Source organism: Erinaceus europaeus, chromosome 12 (genome assembly GCF_950295315.1).
Source record: "Erinaceus europaeus chromosome 12, mEriEur2.1, whole genome shotgun sequence".
In the NCBI taxonomy this organism is placed as follows: Eukaryota; Metazoa; Chordata; class Mammalia; order Eulipotyphla; family Erinaceidae; genus Erinaceus; species Erinaceus europaeus.
In genome coordinates this window covers 45,901,736-45,918,544 of record NC_080173.1, presented here as the reverse complement: position 1 = coordinate 45,918,544, position 16,809 = coordinate 45,901,736, and the positions used below count along the sequence as shown (strand labels likewise).

The window sequence follows — 16,809 nt, the reverse complement described above, 5'->3', positions numbered from 1 at the left end:
GCCTCGGGCTCCCCACCTGCAGGGGAGTCAATTCACAAGTGGTGAGGCAGGTCTGCAGGTGTCTAACTTTCTCTCCCCCTCTCTGTCTTCCACTCCTCTCTCCATATCTCTCTGTCCTATGTAACAATGACGACGACATCAACAACAAGAAGAACAACAATAATAACCACTACAACAATGAAAAGACAACAAGGGCAACAAAAGGAAAAATATTTTTTAAAAAGAAATAACATAAAAAAGAATGAAATACATAAAGAAAGAAGTAAAGAAAGAAAGAAAAAGAAAGAAAGAAAGGGGGGATGGGTAGATAGCATAATGGCTATGCAAACAGACTGTCAAGCCTGAGCCCAGATTCAGTTCCCTGCACCACCATAAACCAGTGCTTTGGTAAAAAAAAAAAAAAAAAAAAAAAACAAACAAAAAAAAGTATATATATATATATATATATATATATGTATATATAGAAAAGAAAGGAAGGAAGGCAGAAAGAATAGACAAAAAGTGTCCTCCAGGAGCAGTGGATTCCTAGTGCCAGCATAGAACCCCAGAGATAACCACCACGGTGGCAATAAAAAAAGAAAAAAATTGAGGGGTCGGGCGGTGGCGCAGTGGGTTAAGCGCATGTGGCGCAAAGCGCAGGGACCGGCGTAAGGATCCCGGTTCCAGCCCCCGGCTCCCCACCTGCAGGGGAGTCGCTTCACAGGCGGTGAAGCAGGTCTGCAGGTGTCTGTCTTTCTCTCCCCCTCTCTGTTTTCCCTTCCTCTCTCCATTTCTCTCTGTCCTACCTAACAACGACGACAACATCAACAACAATAACTACAACAATGAAAAGCAACAAGTGCAACAAAAAGGGAAATAAATAAATGTTAAAAATGAAATAAATAAAATATATTTTTTTAAATTGAAAAGAGGGCCCAGGTGGTGGCACACCTGGCTAAGTGCATGCATTACAGTGCACAAGGACCCGGGTTCAAGCCCCTGGTTCCCACACGCAGGGAGAAAGCTTCAAGAGTGGTGAAGCAGGGCTGCAGGTATCTCTCTTTCTCTCTCCCTCTCTCCCTCCCCATGCTCTCTTGATTTCTGGCTGTTTCTAGCCTTTAAATAAAGAAAGATAATTTTAAAAAGGAGAAAAAAGAAAAGAAAAAAATCCAAACTTATCAGCTAGTCAACATTCTCCCTAGATGACCCACACATGTCTATCTGCCTGCGATGTCTTCGTTTTCCTAATAAACTACGTGATGCCTGGTTATGGTCTCCCCAGTTGTTTGTGGGAACGGACCATGATGATGATCCAGACCCTCTGGGGGAGACACTTGGGTCTCATGCCCAGATAGTCATAACTTTATTTAAATGAGAGGGGGTTAGATGTGAAGCCATACTGGCCCAAGGCAGCAAGCTACAGGCCAACCCCAATCAAGGCGTCCCCCTTGGACCTCTATTTTTTAAATTTTACTTATTTATTAAAGAGAAAGCTAGAAGGAGAGAGAGAAAGAACGAGACAAAATCAGAGAGGAAAGGGAGAAGACGAAGAGTAGCACTACTTTGTGCCACTTTCCCCCTAGGTGTGGGGCCCCGGTGGGTTGAGCCCAGATCCTTACGGATGGTGAGGTTGCTTGCTGTGGGTGTGCCACAGACCGGCCCCCGCCCGGTTAAGAGGATCTGAAGCCAAACAAACAAACAAACAAACAAACAAACAAACCATAACGATAACGATAACGATAATACGACAACTAAGAGGAGAAGGATGGCAAGCCCTGGGACGCAAGGTGGTTGGGGAGGAGTCGGACGCGCAGCAGCCCCGCCTGCCTCCGCGGGAAAGGGCGGGGCGTGCATTGGTAGAAATAAGAAATTGCCCCTCAGTCGGGAATTGTCTAACTCAAGTTCACTTTCCCAGGTTTGTTATGAAAGCAGGTCTGTGCAGACTTGTGAGGGCCTGGAGGAGTCTGTGGAGACACCGCGGCGCCGAGCCTTTCCCGGAGCGTGAGTCGACTGACTCACCGTGATCTGAAAGCGGGTGACCGGAGGAGGGCGGCAGCAGGGCGAGGGCGCGCAGCATCGCTTCTCGGCCTTTTGGCTAAGATCAAGTGTAGTATCTGTTCTTATCAGTTTAATATCTGATACGTCCTCTATCCGAGGACATTATATTAAATGGATTTTTGGAGCAGGGAGTCGGAATAGGGGCTTGCTCCGTCCGCTCCACGCATCGACCTGGTATTGCAGTACTTCCAGGAACGGTGCACCCCCACTGGGGAGAAAACTCAAGTCGAAGGAAAGCTCCCACAGGCATGCTAGTGCCAGCCCAGCCCACACTCTTGCGCGTAGGGTCACCACTGCACTCTCTTCCTCCCTTTAGGTTGCCTCCACATAAGGTCATCTCGAGGAGGAGGACGTGCTGTACTGTACGCTAGCTAGCTAGCTGCTACGCGCTAACACAAACATGTTATCCTGCTGGGCCACAATTCCAGGACATTTGTTAAAGGCAAACAGAGCACCCCCCTACCTCGCCCATTCAGGAAAAAGCTTGCTCCTGCTTCGAACGGGACCCTGAGGCCTTGTGAACACCAGCCAGCCTTTCCAGTTCATGCCACTTCAGCCACCACCCTGTCTAAGGACCAACCACCAGCCTCTGCCAGGGTGGGGTCCTAAGCTCCCGCCAGCTGGCCTCTCACACTCCCCCTGCCAGGGATTCATTCTCAAGGGCTTGCTGCTCAAGCTCACCTGCAGGGAGGGGCTCGCACTTCGCCCAACCCCACCCCACCCCCGCTGCTACTACATTGAAACGCTCCTTCCTTTGTCTGCACACCTGGCTCTCTACTTGTCTCATCTGTGTTTCCTATTTCTTCTTCTACTTCTTTGTCTTTTTTCCACTCGCCCCCTCTATTGCTACCAATTTCTTTTCCCTTTTCTTTGAGACAGAGGCAGATTGACCCCTGCAGCACTGAGGTTTACCACCCACCCTGCTGAGAAGCTTTCTCCGTGCAGTGGGGCCATCTCGGTTCCTTTGGGGGATTGATTGATTGATTGATTGATTGATTGATTGATTTACTTTTGTTGTTGTTGATATATCCAAAATATGTTTGTATACTTTGGTTTCTCTTCAGACCGCATAAAACTTTCGCCTTTTACCAAAATGTGTTTATTGGGATGATTTCCCACTCATCTTGGTTCGGGGTGCTTTTAGCGCTGCTTCTGTCTGAAAGGAGCATCCTTCTGTAAGCCTTGCTTTTCCTCCTGTGGCCTGGCAGAGGACAGTTTATGCATGGCTAAAGACGGTGGTGATTTTATAGCATCCTAGGTACTTGACATCCATGAAGTAAGAGCTGGGGCTCTGCACCAGACGCTTCTTCTTGTGCTTCAGCTTCTGCTCTTCAGCAGAAGGATGGAGGAGGTCCTTGCCAAAGGAATGTTCTCGTGGGGAGGCTGTCACTGCCGGAAAGGCGATTTGTTTGTTTGTTTGTTTGTTTATTGTAGTAAAAGCATTTGCGGGTGGGGTAGAGAGCATCCTAATGGTTATGCAAAGAGACTCTGATGCCTGAGGCTTCGAAGTCTCAGGGTCAGGTGTCCCCACCAACCCCCCATCTCCGCACTGCTATAAACCAGAGATAATCAGTCCTCTGGTTAAAGAAAGAGGGGGGGGGGAAGGGCAGAGAGAGAGGAGACAAACAATTGCTTGGGGGTGGACGGTGGCACGCCCGGTTAAAGGCACATAGTACTAAGTGCAAGAACCGGTGCAAGGACCCAGGTTCGAACCCCCACTCTGAACCTGCAGGGGGAAGCTTCACAAGTGGAGAAGCAGGTTTGCAGGTGTCTATCTTCTCTCTTCCTTTCTTCTTTATTTTTTTAGAGAATAGTTTTTTTATAATATTTATTTATTTGATAGAAACAGCCAGAAATTTAAGAGGAAAGAGGAGATAGAGAGGGAGAGGGAGAGAGACACTGCAGCCCTGCTTTACCACTTGTGAAGCTTTCCCCCTGTATGTAGAGACTGGGGGCTTGAATCAGGGTCCTGACATGTGTGCTTAACCAGGTGTGCCACCACTCAGCCCCCTTCTTTCTCACTTTCTCTTTTTCCTATCCAATAAATTAAAAAAAAAAAATAGCCTCCAAGAGCAGTGGAATCAAATTGCTGGCACTGAGCCCCAGAGATAAAGTTGGAGGTTAAAAAAAAAAGGTCTTTTTTTTTGTTTGTTTGTTTGTTTGCTTGTGACTAATATGGTTCTCAAAATTGTAAGATTATGGGGTATACATCACCAAATTATAATTTTGCAACCAATGCTATAGCTGGTGTGCTCAGTGCCCACACGATTCTTGTCAAGCTTCTTTCTTTCTTTCTTTCTTTCTTTCTTTCTTTCTTTCTTTCTTAATTTCATTTTTTGAGGAGAGACACCACAACACCTTTCCTCTGCTCACGTAGTTTCCCCTGTGCTTGCTGACCCACTGGTCTGACCTGGGGCTAGAACCCTGGTTAAAACATACACTCTACCAAGTGAGCCGTTTGGTGGAGTTCTATAGTTCTCGTTATTGTTGTCAGTATTGTTTAATCTTTTATTTATTTACTTACTAATGAGAGAGATGAAGTAGGGAGAGGGAGAACCAGAGCACCACTGTGGAATATGTGCTGCTGGGGAGTGAAGCCCAGATCTCATGCTGCAGAGTCCAGTGCTTCATCCTCTGTACCAGCTGCCTTGGGAGGTTGTTGGTCTGTTTTATTTTTGCTCACCAGGGCTCGGCTTGGCTCGGCTCTGGCTTATGGTGGTTCTGGGCATTGAATTTGGTCCCTTTAGTAGCTCTGGTGTGGAAGTTTATTTGCATAACCATTATGCTGTTTCTCCAGCCTGTACCTTGACTGAGTCTTGACTGGATCCTGGATCCAGCTGGATATGAACCTTACTCCAGTGTACAAGCTGTTTTAGCTCAGGATCTCAAATGCACTCAGAATGTCAGGCACACATTCTGCTGGCCCTTGGGTGTGCCAATCATGACATTCTGAACAAGTCATAGAGACTGGATTTTCAAGCATAATGCTTATGCAAAGAGACTCTCATGCCTGAGGCACCCAAGTCCCAGGTTCAATCCCCCGCACCACCCTAAACCTGAGCTGAGCAGTGCTCTGCTAAAAAGAAAAGAAAAGAAAAGAAGAGTTAGTTTAGATAGCTTAGCTAAGATTGTCCTGCGTTCCACATGAATAAAGAGATACTGCTTCCCAGCTCAAAAAAAAAAAAAAGAAAGAAAAGAAAAGAAAAGAAAAAAACTTTAAGAAATTATTTAAAAAAGAAAGAAAGAAAGAAAGAAATCAAGAAGGAAGGAGGAGATAGAGAGGGAGAGAGACAGAGACACTTGCTGGCCTGCTTCACCACTCGCAAAGCTTTCCTCCTGTAGATGGGTACTGGGGGCTCGAACCTGGGTCCTTGTGCACTGTAACGTGTGTGCTCAACTAGATGTATCACCAGCCGGCCCTGTATTTTACTGCTTATGAAACTTTCCCCTGCAGGTGTGGGCCAAGGGCTTGAACCCAGGTCTTTGTGCATTCTAATACGTGCACTTAACCTAGTATACCACTGCTCAGCCCTAGCATTATTTCTATTTTCTGTACTACAGCACTACTCAGCACTAGCTTATGATGGTTTTAGGGATGGAATGTGAGACCTCAGAGCCTCAGGCATGCAAGTCCTTTGCACAACCACTATGCTGTCTTTCCACCACTTAACTTTTCCATCTTCCCCTCTTTCTCTCCTCTCTCTCCCTCTTCCTCTTTCTATTTTTCTTTTATATTGTTTATATGTATGTATTTATTTTCCATTTTTGTTGCCCTTGTTGTTTTTATTGTTGTTGTAGTTATTATTGTTGTTGTTATTGATGTCATAGTTGTTAGATAGGACAGAGAGAAATGGAGAGAAGAAAGGAAGATAGAGACGGGGAGAGAAAGATAGACACGTGCAGACTTGCTTCACTGCCCGTGAAGGGAGCGACTCCCCTAGAGGTAGGGAGCCAGGTGCTCAAACTGGGATCCTTAAGCCAGTCCCTGCGCTTTGCACCACCTGTGCTACTTAACCCTCTGTGCTACCACCCAACTCCCTGTTTCTTTTATCTTTTATCTTTTATTTATATATTTATTATTAGATAGTGAGAGAGAGAGAGAGAGAAATTGAGAGGGAGGAGGAGATAGCGAAAGAAAGAGACAGAGATAACACCTGCAGCCCTGCTTCACCACTCATGAAGCTTTTTCCCCCTGCAGGTGGGGACCAGGGTCTTGAACCTGAGTCCCTCCCTGCACACTGTAATGTGTGTGCTTAGCCAGGTACTCAACCGCTTGGCCCCTTGTTTGTTTGTTTGTTTGTTTTTTATTTCCTTTTCTTTTTTCCCTGCCACCAGAGGAATCCCTGGAGCTCAGTGCAGGACTACTAACTCCCCACTCCTTGTGGCCATTTTGGAGCCCTGCAGGTAGGGGAGCTGGGGATTGAACCCAAGTCCTTGCGTGTGCATGATAATGTGTGCACTTAGTCTGATGTGCTCTCCTCCTCCTCCTCCTCCTCCTCCTCCTCCTGCATAATTAGGGCAAGACATGGACATTACAAAATTACCTGAGGCTCAGAGTTTTTGTTACTTGGACCACTTGTGTTGTTGGCTCTGGCACTGACAGGGAAGTCATAGATAAGACACCTGAGGAAGTACTAAGTATTATGGGATAGCTAGAAAGCAGAGCTTGGAAAAGAAGAGGGCAGAGACTCAGAAAGTTTCACCAGGAGGGCAGGACCAGTCATTTAACAGACCAGTGAGAAAGCCATTCCAGACTGGAATAAAAGAGCCAGACTTTGGGGTTGAGAGCACACACTACCATGTGCAAGGGTTCAAGCACTTGCTCCCCACCTGCAGTGGAGAAGGCTTCTCCAGCCTGAAGCAGGTGTGCTGGTGTCTTTCTCTCTCTCCTTCTCTAGCTCCCCGTTCCTTCTTAAATGAAGTAGAAAGAAAAGGAAGGAAGGAAGGAAGAAAGAAAGAAAGAAGGAAAGGAAAAGAAGTGGGAGTCGAGCCGTAGTAGCACAGAGGGTTAAGCGCACATGGCACAAGGACCAGAATAAGGATCTCGGTTGGAGCCTCGGGCTCCCCACCTGCAGGGGAGTCAATTCACAAGTGGTGAGGCAGGTCTGCAGGTGTCTAACTTTCTCTCCCCCTCTCTGTCTTCCACTCCTCTCTCCATATCTCTCTGTCCTATGTAACAATGACGACGACATCAACAACAAGAAGAACAACAATAATAACCACTACAACAATGAAAAGACAACAAGGGCAACAAAAGGAAAAATATTTTTTAAAAAGAAATAACATAAAAAAGAATGAAATACATAAAGAAAGAAGTAAAGAAAGAAAGAAAAAGAAAGAAAGAAAGGGGGGATGGGTAGATAGCATAATGGCTATGCAAACAGACTGTCAAGCCTGAGCCCAGATTCAGTTCCCTGCACCACCATAAACCAGTGCTTTGGTAAAAAAAAAAAAAAAAAAAAAAACAAACAAAAAAAAGTATATATATATATATATATATATATATATATATATATGTATATATAGAAAAGAAAGGAAGGAAGGCAGAAAGAATAGACAAAAAGTGTCCTCCAGGAGCAGTGGATTCCTAGTGCCAGCATAGAACCCCAGAGATAACCACCACGGTGGCAATAAAAAAAGAAAAAAATTGAGGGGTCGGGCGGTGGCGCAGTGGGTTAAGCGCATGTGGCGCAAAGCGCAGGGACCGGCGTAAGGATCCCGGTTCCAGCCCCCGGCTCCCCACCTGCAGGGGAGTCGCTTCACAGGCGGTGAAGCAGGTCTGCAGGTGTCTGTCTTTCTCTCCCCCTCTCTGTTTTCCCTTCCTCTCTCCATTTCTCTCTGTCCTACCTAACAACGACGACAACATCAACAACAATAACTACAACAATGAAAAGCAACAAGTGCAACAAAAAGGGAAATAAATAAATGTTAAAAATGAAATAAATAAAATATATTTTTTTAAATTGAAAAGAGGGCCCAGGTGGTGGCACACCTGGCTAAGTGCATGCATTACAGTGCACAAGGACCCGGGTTCAAGCCCCTGGTTCCCACACGCAGGGAGAAAGCTTCAAGAGTGGTGAAGCAGGGCTGCAGGTATCTCTCTTTCTCTCTCCCTCTCTCCCTCCCCATGCTCTCTTGATTTCTGGCTGTTTCTAGCCTTTAAATAAAGAAAGATAATTTTAAAAAGGAGAAAAAAGAAAAGAAAAAAATCCAAACTTATCAGCTAGTCAACATTCTCCCTAGATGACCCACACATGTCTATCTGCCTGCGATGTCTTCGTTTTCCTAATAAACTACGTGATGCCTGGTTATGGTCTCCCCAGTTGTTTGTGGGAACGGACCATGATGATGATCCAGACCCTCTGGGGGAGACACTTGGGTCTCATGCCCAGATAGTCATAACTTTATTTAAATGAGAGGGGGTTAGATGTGAAGCCATACTGGCCCAAGGCAGCAAGCTACAGGCCAACCCCAATCAAGGCGTCCCCCTTGGACCTCTATTTTTTAAATTTTACTTATTTATTAAAGAGAAAGCTAGAAGGAGAGAGAGAAAGAACGAGACAAAATCAGAGAGGAAAGGGAGAAGACGAAGAGTAGCACTACTTTGTGCCACTTTCCCCCTAGGTGTGGGGCCCCGGTGGGTTGAGCCCAGATCCTTACGGATGGTGAGGTTGCTTGCTGTGGGTGTGCCACAGACCGGCCCCCGCCCGGTTAAGAGGATCTGAAGCCAAACAAACAAACAAACAAACAAACCATAACGATAACGATAACGATAACGATAATACGACAACTAAGAGGAGAAGGATGGCAAGCCCTGGGACGCAAGGTGGTTGGGGAGGAGTCGGACGCGCAGCAGCCCCGCCTGCCTCCGCGGGAAAGGGCGGGGCGTGCATTGGTAGAAATAAGAAATTGCCCCTCAGTCGGGAATTGTCTAACTCAAGTTCACTTTCCCAGGTTTGTTATGAAAGCAGGTCTGTGCAGACTTGTGAGGGCCTGGAGGAGTCTGTGGAGACACCGCGGCGCCGAGCCTTTCCCGGAGCGTGAGTCGACTGACTCACCGTGATCTGAAAGCGGGTGACCGGAGGAGGGCGGCAGCAGGGCGAGGGCGCGCAGCATCGCTTCTCGGCCTTTTGGCTAAGATCAAGTGTAGTATCTGTTCTTATCAGTTTAATATCTGATACATCCTCTATCCGAGGACATTATATTAAATGGATTTTTGGAGCAGGGAGTCGGAATAGGGGCTTGCTCCGTCCGCTCCACGCATCGACCTGGTATTGCAGTACTTCCAGGAACGGTGCACCCCCACTGGGGAGAAAACTCAAGTCGAAGGAAAGCTCCCACAGGCATGCTAGTGCCAGCCCAGCCCACACTCTTGCGCGTAGGGTCACCACTGCACTCTCTTCCTCCCTTTAGGTTGCCTCCACATAAGGTCATCTCGAGGAGGAGGACGTGCTGTACTGTACGCTAGCTAGCTAGCTGCTACGCGCTAACACAAACATGTTATCCTGCTGGGCCACAATTCCAGGACATTTGTTAAAGGCAAACAGAGCACCCCCCTACCTCGCCCATTCAGGAAAAAGCTTGCTCCTGCTTCGAACGGGACCCTGAGGCCTTGTGAACACCAGCCAGCCTTTCCAGTTCATGCCACTTCAGCCACCACCCTGTCTAAGGACCAACCACCAGCCTCTGCCAGGGCGGGGTCCTAAGCTCCCGCCAGCTGGCCTCTCACACTCCCCCTGCCAGGGATTCATTCTCAAGGGCTTGCTGCTCAAGCTCACCTGCAGGGAGGGGCTCGCACTTCGCCCAACCCCACCCCACCCCCGCTGCTACTACATTGAAACGCTCCTTCCTTTGTCTGCACACCTGGCTCTCTACTTGTCTCATCTGTGTTTCCTATTTCTTCTTCTACTTCTTTGTCTTTTTTCCACTCGCCCCCTCTATTGCTACCAATTTCTTTTCCCTTTTCTTTGAGACAGAGGCAGATTGACCCCTGCAGCACTGAGGTTTACCACCCACCCTGCTGAGAAGCTTTCTCCGTGCAGTGGGGCCATCTCGGTTCCTTTGGGGGATTGATTGATTGATTGATTGATTGATTGATTTACTTTTGTTGTTGTTGATATATCCAAAATATGTTTGTATACTTTGGTTTCTCTTCAGACCGCATAAAACTTTCGCCTTTTACCAAAATGTGTTTATTGGGATGATTTCCCACTCATCTTGGTTCGGGGTGCTTTTAGCGCTGCTTCTGTCTGAAAGGAGCATCCTTCTGTAAGCCTTGCTTTTCCTCCTGTGGCCTGGCAGAGGACAGTTTATGCATGGCTAAAGACGGTGGTGATTTTATAGCATCCTAGGTACTTGACATCCATGAAGTAAGAGCTGGGGCTCTGCACCAGACGCTTCTTCTTGTGCTTCAGCTTCTGCTCTTCAGCAGAAGGATGGAGGAGGTCCTTGCCAAAGGAATGTTCTCGTGGGGAGGCTGTCACTGCCGGAAAGGCGATTTGTTTGTTTGTTTGTTTGTTTATTGTAGTAAAAGCATTTGCGGGTGGGGTAGAGAGCATCCTAATGGTTATGCAAAGAGACTCTGATGCCTGAGGCTTCGAAGTCTCAGGGTCAGGTGTCCCCACCAACCCCCCATCTCCGCACTGCTATAAACCAGAGATAATCAGTCCTCTGGTTAAAGAAAGAGGGGGGGGGAAGCGCAGAGAGAGAGGAGACAAACAATTGCTTGGGGGTGGACGGTGGCACGCCCGGTTAAAGGCACATAGTACTAAGTGCAAGAACCGGTGCAAGGACCCAGGTTCGAACCCCCACTCTGAACCTGCAGGGGGAAGCTTCACAAGTGGAGAAGCAGGTTTGCAGGTGTCTATCTTCTCTCTTCCTTTCTTCTTTATTTTTTTAGAGAATAGTTTTTTTATAATATTTATTTATTTGATAGAGACAGCCAGAAATTTAAGAGGAAAGAGGAGATAGAGAGGGAGAGGGAGAGAGACACTGCAGCCCTGCTTTACCACTTGTGAAGCTTTCCCCCTGTATGTAGAGACTGGGGGCTTGAATCAGGGTCCTGACATGTGTGCTTAACCAGGTGTGCCACCACTCAGCCCCCTTCTTTCTCACTTTCTCTTTTTCCTATCCAATAAATTAAAAAAAAAAAATAGCCTCCAAGAGCAGTGGAATCAAATTGCTGGCACTGAGCCCCAGAGATAAAGTTGGAGGTTAAAAAAAAAAGGTCTTTTTTTTTGTTTGTTTGTTTGTTTGCTTGTGACTAATATGGTTCTCAAAATTGTAAGATTATGGGGTATACATCACCAAATTATAATTTTGCAACCAATGCTATAGCTGGTGTGCTCAGTGCCCACACGATTCTTGTCAAGCTTCTTTCTTTCTTTCTTTCTTTCTTTCTTTCTTTCTTTCTTTCTTAATTTCATTTTTTGAGGAGAGACACCACAACACCTTTCCTCTGCTCACGTAGTTTCCCCTGTGCTTGCTGACCCACTAGTCTGACCTGGGGCTAGAACCCTGGTTAAAACATACACTCTACCAAGTGAGCCGTTTGGTGGAGTTCTATAGTTCTCGTTATTGTTGTCAGTATTGTTTAATCTTTTATTTATTTACTTACTAATGAGAGAGATGAAGTAGGGAGAGGGAGAACCAGAGCACCACTGTGGAATATGTGCTGCTGGGGAGTGAAGCCCAGATCTCATGCTGCAGAGTCCAGTGCTTCATCCTCTGTACCAGCTGCCTTGGGAGGTTGTTGGTCTGTTTTATTTTTGCTCACCAGGGCTCGGCTTGGCTCGGCTCTGGCTTATGGTGGTTCTGGGCATTGAATTTGGTCCCTTTAGTAGCTCTGGTGTGGAAGTTTATTTGCATAACCATTATGCTGTTTCTCCAGCCTGTACCTTGACTGAGTCTTGACTGGATCCTGGATCCAGCTGGATATGAACCTTACTCCAGTGTACAAGCTGTTTTAGCTCAGGATCTCAAATGCACTCAGAATGTCAGGCACACATTCTGCTGGCCCTTGGGTGTGCCAATCATGACATTCTGAACAAGTCATAGAGACTGGATTTTCAAGCATAATGCTTATGCAAAGAGACTCTCATGCCTGAGGCACCCAAGTCCCAGGTTCAATCCCCCGCACCACCCTAAACCTGAGCTGAGCAGTGCTCTGCTAAAAAGAAAAGAAAAGAAAAGAAGAGTTAGTTTAGATAGCTTAGCTAAGATTGTCCTGCGTTCCACATGAATAAAGAGATACTGCTTCCCAGCTCAAAAAAAAAAAAAAGAAAGAAAAGAAAAGAAAAGAAAAAAACTTTAAGAAATTATTTAAAAAAGAAAGAAAGAAAGAAAGAAATCAAGAAGGAAGGAGGAGATAGAGAGGGAGAGAGACAGAGACACTTGCTGGCCTGCTTCACCACTCGCAAAGCTTTCCTCCTGTAGATGGGTACTGGGGGCTCGAACCTGGGTCCTTGTGCACTGTAACGTGTGTGCTCAACTAGATGTATCACCAGCCGGCCCTGTATTTTACTGCTTATGAAACTTTCCCCTGCAGGTGTGGGCCAAGGGCTTGAACCCAGGTCTTTGTGCATTCTAATACGTGCACTTAACCTAGTATACCACTGCTCAGCCCTAGCATTATTTCTATTTTCTGTACTACAGCACTACTCAGCACTAGCTTATGATGGTTTTAGGGATGGAATGTGAGACCTCAGAGCCTCAGGCATGCAAGTCCTTTGCACAACCACTATGCTGTCTTTCCACCACTTAACTTTTCCATCTTCCCCTCTTTCTCTCCTCTCTCTCCCTCTTCCTCTTTCTATTTTTCTTTTATATTGTTTATATGTATGTATTTATTTTCCATTTTTGTTGCCCTTGTTGTTTTTATTGTTGTTGTAGTTATTATTGTTGTTGTTATTGATGTCATAGTTGTTAGATAGGACAGAGAGAAATGGAGAGAAGAAAGGAAGATAGAGACGGGGAGAGAAAGATAGACACGTGCAGACTTGCTTCACTGCCCGTGAAGGGAGCGACTCCCCTAGAGGTAGGGAGCCAGGTGCTCAAACTGGGATCCTTAAGCCAGTCCCTGCGCTTTGCACCACCTGTGCTACTTAACCCTCTGTGCTACCACCCAACTCCCTGTTTCTTTTATCTTTTATCTTTTATTTATATATTTATTATTAGATAGTGAGAGAGAGAGAGAGAGAAATTGAGAGGGAGGAGGAGATAGCGAAAGAAAGAGACAGAGATAACACCTGCAGCCCTGCTTCACCACTCATGAAGCTTTTTCCCCCTGCAGGTGGGGACCAGGGTCTTGAACCTGAGTCCCTCCCTGCACACTGTAATGTGTGTGCTTAGCCAGGTACTCAACCGCTTGGCCCCTTGTTTGTTTGTTTGTTTGTTTTTTATTTCCTTTTCTTTTTTCCCTGCCACCAGAGGAATCCCTGGAGCTCAGTGCAGGACTACTAACTCCCCACTCCTTGTGGCCATTTTGGAGCCCTGCAGGTAGGGGAGCTGGGGATTGAACCCAAGTCCTTGCGTGTGCATGATAATGTGTGCACTTAGTCTGATGTGCTCTCCTCCTCCTCCTCCTCCTCCTCCTCCTGCATAATTAGGGCAAGACATGGACATTACAAAATTACCTGAGGCTCAGAGTTTTTGTTACTTGGACCACTTGTGTTGCACTGACAGGGAAGTCATAGATAAGACACCTGAGGAAGTACTAAGTATTATGGGATAGCTAGAAAGCAGAGCTTGGAAAAGAAGAGGGCAGAGACTCAGAAAGTTTCACCAGGAGGGCAGGACCAGTCATTTAACAGACCAGTGAGAAAGCCATTCCAGACTGGAATAAAAGAGCCAGACTTTGGGGTTGAGAGCACACACTACCATGTGCAAGGGTTCAAGCACTTGCTCCCCACCTGCAGTGGAGAAGGCTTCTCCAGCCTGAAGCAGGTGTGCTGGTGTCTTTCTCTCTCTCCTTCTCTAGCTCCCCGTTCCTTCTTAAATGAAGTAGAAAGAAAAGGAAGGAAGGAAGGAAGGAAGGAAGGAAGAAAGAAAGAAAGAAAGGAAAGGAAAAGAAGTGGGAGTCGAGCCGTAGTAGCACAGAGGGTTAAGCGCACATGGCACAAGGACCAGAATAAGGATCTCGGTTGGAGCCTCGGGCTCCCCACCTGCAGGGGAGTCAATTCACAAGTGGTGAGGCAGGTCTGCAGGTGTCTAACTTTCTCTCCCCCTCTCTGTCTTCCACTCCTCTCTCCATATCTCTCTGTCCTATGTAACAATGACGACGACATCAACAACAAGAAGAACAACAATAATAACCACTACAACAATGAAAAGACAACAAGGGCAACAAAAGGAAAAATATTTTTTAAAAAGAAATAACATAAAAAAGAATGAAATACATAAAGAAAGAAGTAAAGAAAGAAAGAAAAAGAAAGAAAGAAAGGGGGGATGGGTAGATAGCATAATGGCTATGCAAACAGACTGTCAAGCCTGAGCCCAGATTCAGTTCCCTGCACCACCATAAACCAGTGCTTTGGTAAAAAAAAAAAAAAAAAAAAAAACAAACAAAAAAAAGTATATATATATATATATATATATATATGTATATATAGAAAAGAAAGGAAGGAAGGCAGAAAGAATAGACAAAAAGTGTCCTCCAGGAGCAGTGGATTCCTAGTGCCAGCATAGAACCCCAGAGATAACCACCACGGTGGCAATAAAAAAAGAAAAAAATTGAGGGGTCGGGCGGTGGCGCAGTGGGTTAAGCGCATGTGGCGCAAAGCGCAGGGACCGGCGTAAGGATCCCGGTTCCAGCCCCCGGCTCCCCACCTGCAGGGGAGTCGCTTCACAGGCGGTGAAGCAGGTCTGCAGGTGTCTGTCTTTCTCTCCCCCTCTCTGTTTTCCCTTCCTCTCTCCATTTCTCTCTGTCCTACCTAACAACGACGACAACATCAACAACAATAACTACAACAATGAAAAGCAACAAGTGCAACAAAAAGGGAAATAAATAAATGTTAAAAATGAAATAAATAAAATATATTTTTTTAAATTGAAAAGAGGGCCCAGGTGGTGGCACACCTGGCTAAGTGCATGCATTACAGTGCACAAGGACCCGGGTTCAAGCCCCTGGTTCCCACACGCAGGGAGAAAGCTTCAAGAGTGGTGAAGCAGGGCTGCAGGTATCTCTCTTTCTCTCTCCCTCTCTCCCTCCCCATGCTCTCTTGATTTCTGGCTGTTTCTAGCCTTTAAATAAAGAAAGATAATTTTAAAAAGGAGAAAAAAGAAAAGAAAAAAATCCAAACTTATCAGCTAGTCAACATTCTCCCTAGATGACCCACACATGTCTATCTGCCTGCGATGTCTTCGTTTTCCTAATAAACTACGTGATGCCTGGTTATGGTCTCCCCAGTTGTTTGTGGGAACGGACCATGATGATGATCCAGACCCTCTGGGGGAGACACTTGGGTCTCATGCCCAGATAGTCATAACTTTATTTAAATGAGAGGGGGTTAGATGTGAAGCCATACTGGCCCAAGGCAGCAAGCTACAGGCCAACCCCAATCAAGGCGTCCCCCTTGGACCTCTATTTTTTAAATTTTACTTATTTATTAAAGAGAAAGCTAGAAGGAGAGAGAGAAAGAACGAGACAAAATCAGAGAGGAAAGGGAGAAGACGAAGAGTAGCACTACTTTGTGCCACTTTCCCCCTAGGTGTGGGGCCCCGGTGGGTTGAGCCCAGATCCTTACGGATGGTGAGGTTGCTTGCTGTGGGTGTGCCACAGACCGGCCCCCGCCCGGTTAAGAGGATCTGAAGCCAAACAAACAAACAAACAAACAAACAAACAAACCATAACGATAACGATAACGATAATACGACAACTAAGAGGAGAAGGATGGCAAGCCCTGGGACGCAAGGTGGTTGGGGAGGAGTCGGACGCGCAGCAGCCCCGCCTGCCTCCGCGGGAAAGGGCGGGGCGTGCATTGGTAGAAATAAGAAATTGCCCCTCAGTCGGGAATTGTCTAACTCAAGTTCACTTTCCCAGGTTTGTTATGAAAGCAGGTCTGTGCAGACTTGTGAGGGCCTGGAGGAGTCTGTGGAGACACCGCGGCGCCGAGCCTTTCCCGGAGCGTGAGTCGACTGACTCACCGTGATCTGAAAGCGGGTGACCGGAGGAGGGCGGCAGCAGGGCGAGGGCGCGCAGCATCGCTTCTCGGCCTTTTGGCTAAGATCAAGTGTAGTATCTGTTCTTATCAGTTTAATATCTGATACGTCCTCTATCCGAGGACATTATATTAAATGGATTTTTGGAGCAGGGAGTCGGAATAGGGGCTTGCTCCGTCCGCTCCACGCATCGACCTGGTATTGCAGTACTTCCAGGAACGGTGCACCCCCACTGGGGAGAAAACTCAAGTCGAAGGAAAGCTCCCACAGGCATGCTAGTGCCAGCCCAGCCCACACTCTTGCGCGTAGGGTCACCACTGCACTCTCTTCCTCCCTTTAGGTTGCCTCCACATAAGGTCATCTCGAGGAGGAGGACGTGCTGTACTGTACGCTAGCTAGCTAGCTGCTACGCGCTAACACAAACATGTTATCCTGCTGGGCCACAATTCCAGGACATTTGTTAAAGGCAAACAGAGCACCCCCCTACCTCGCCCATTCAGGAAAAAGCTTGCTCCTGCTTCGAACGGGACCCTGAGGCCTTGTGAACACCAGCCAGCCTTTCCAGTTCATGCCACTTCAGCCACCACCCTGTCTAAGGACCAACCACCAGCCTCT

At 46.8% G+C, this 16,809-nt stretch overlaps 3 non-coding genes across 3 annotated transcripts; all 3 read left to right on the top strand.

Annotated features, from left to right (window-relative positions):
- The first annotated feature begins 2,054 nt into the window (after positions 1-2,054).
- On the top strand, positions 2,055-2,245 carry LOC132542167 (U2 spliceosomal RNA). Its single transcript, XR_009553289.1, has one exon. It is a non-coding gene; the product is annotated as a U2 spliceosomal RNA (small nuclear RNA).
- A 6,906-nt stretch (positions 2,246-9,151) lies between these two features.
- LOC132542173 (U2 spliceosomal RNA) lies at positions 9,152-9,342 on the top strand. The gene has a single exon (XR_009553295.1). It is a non-coding gene; the product is annotated as a U2 spliceosomal RNA (small nuclear RNA).
- A 6,893-nt stretch (positions 9,343-16,235) lies between these two features.
- LOC132542166 (U2 spliceosomal RNA) lies at positions 16,236-16,426 on the top strand. The gene has a single exon (XR_009553288.1). It is a non-coding gene; the product is annotated as a U2 spliceosomal RNA (small nuclear RNA).
- Positions 16,427-16,809: the final 383 nt, after the last annotated feature.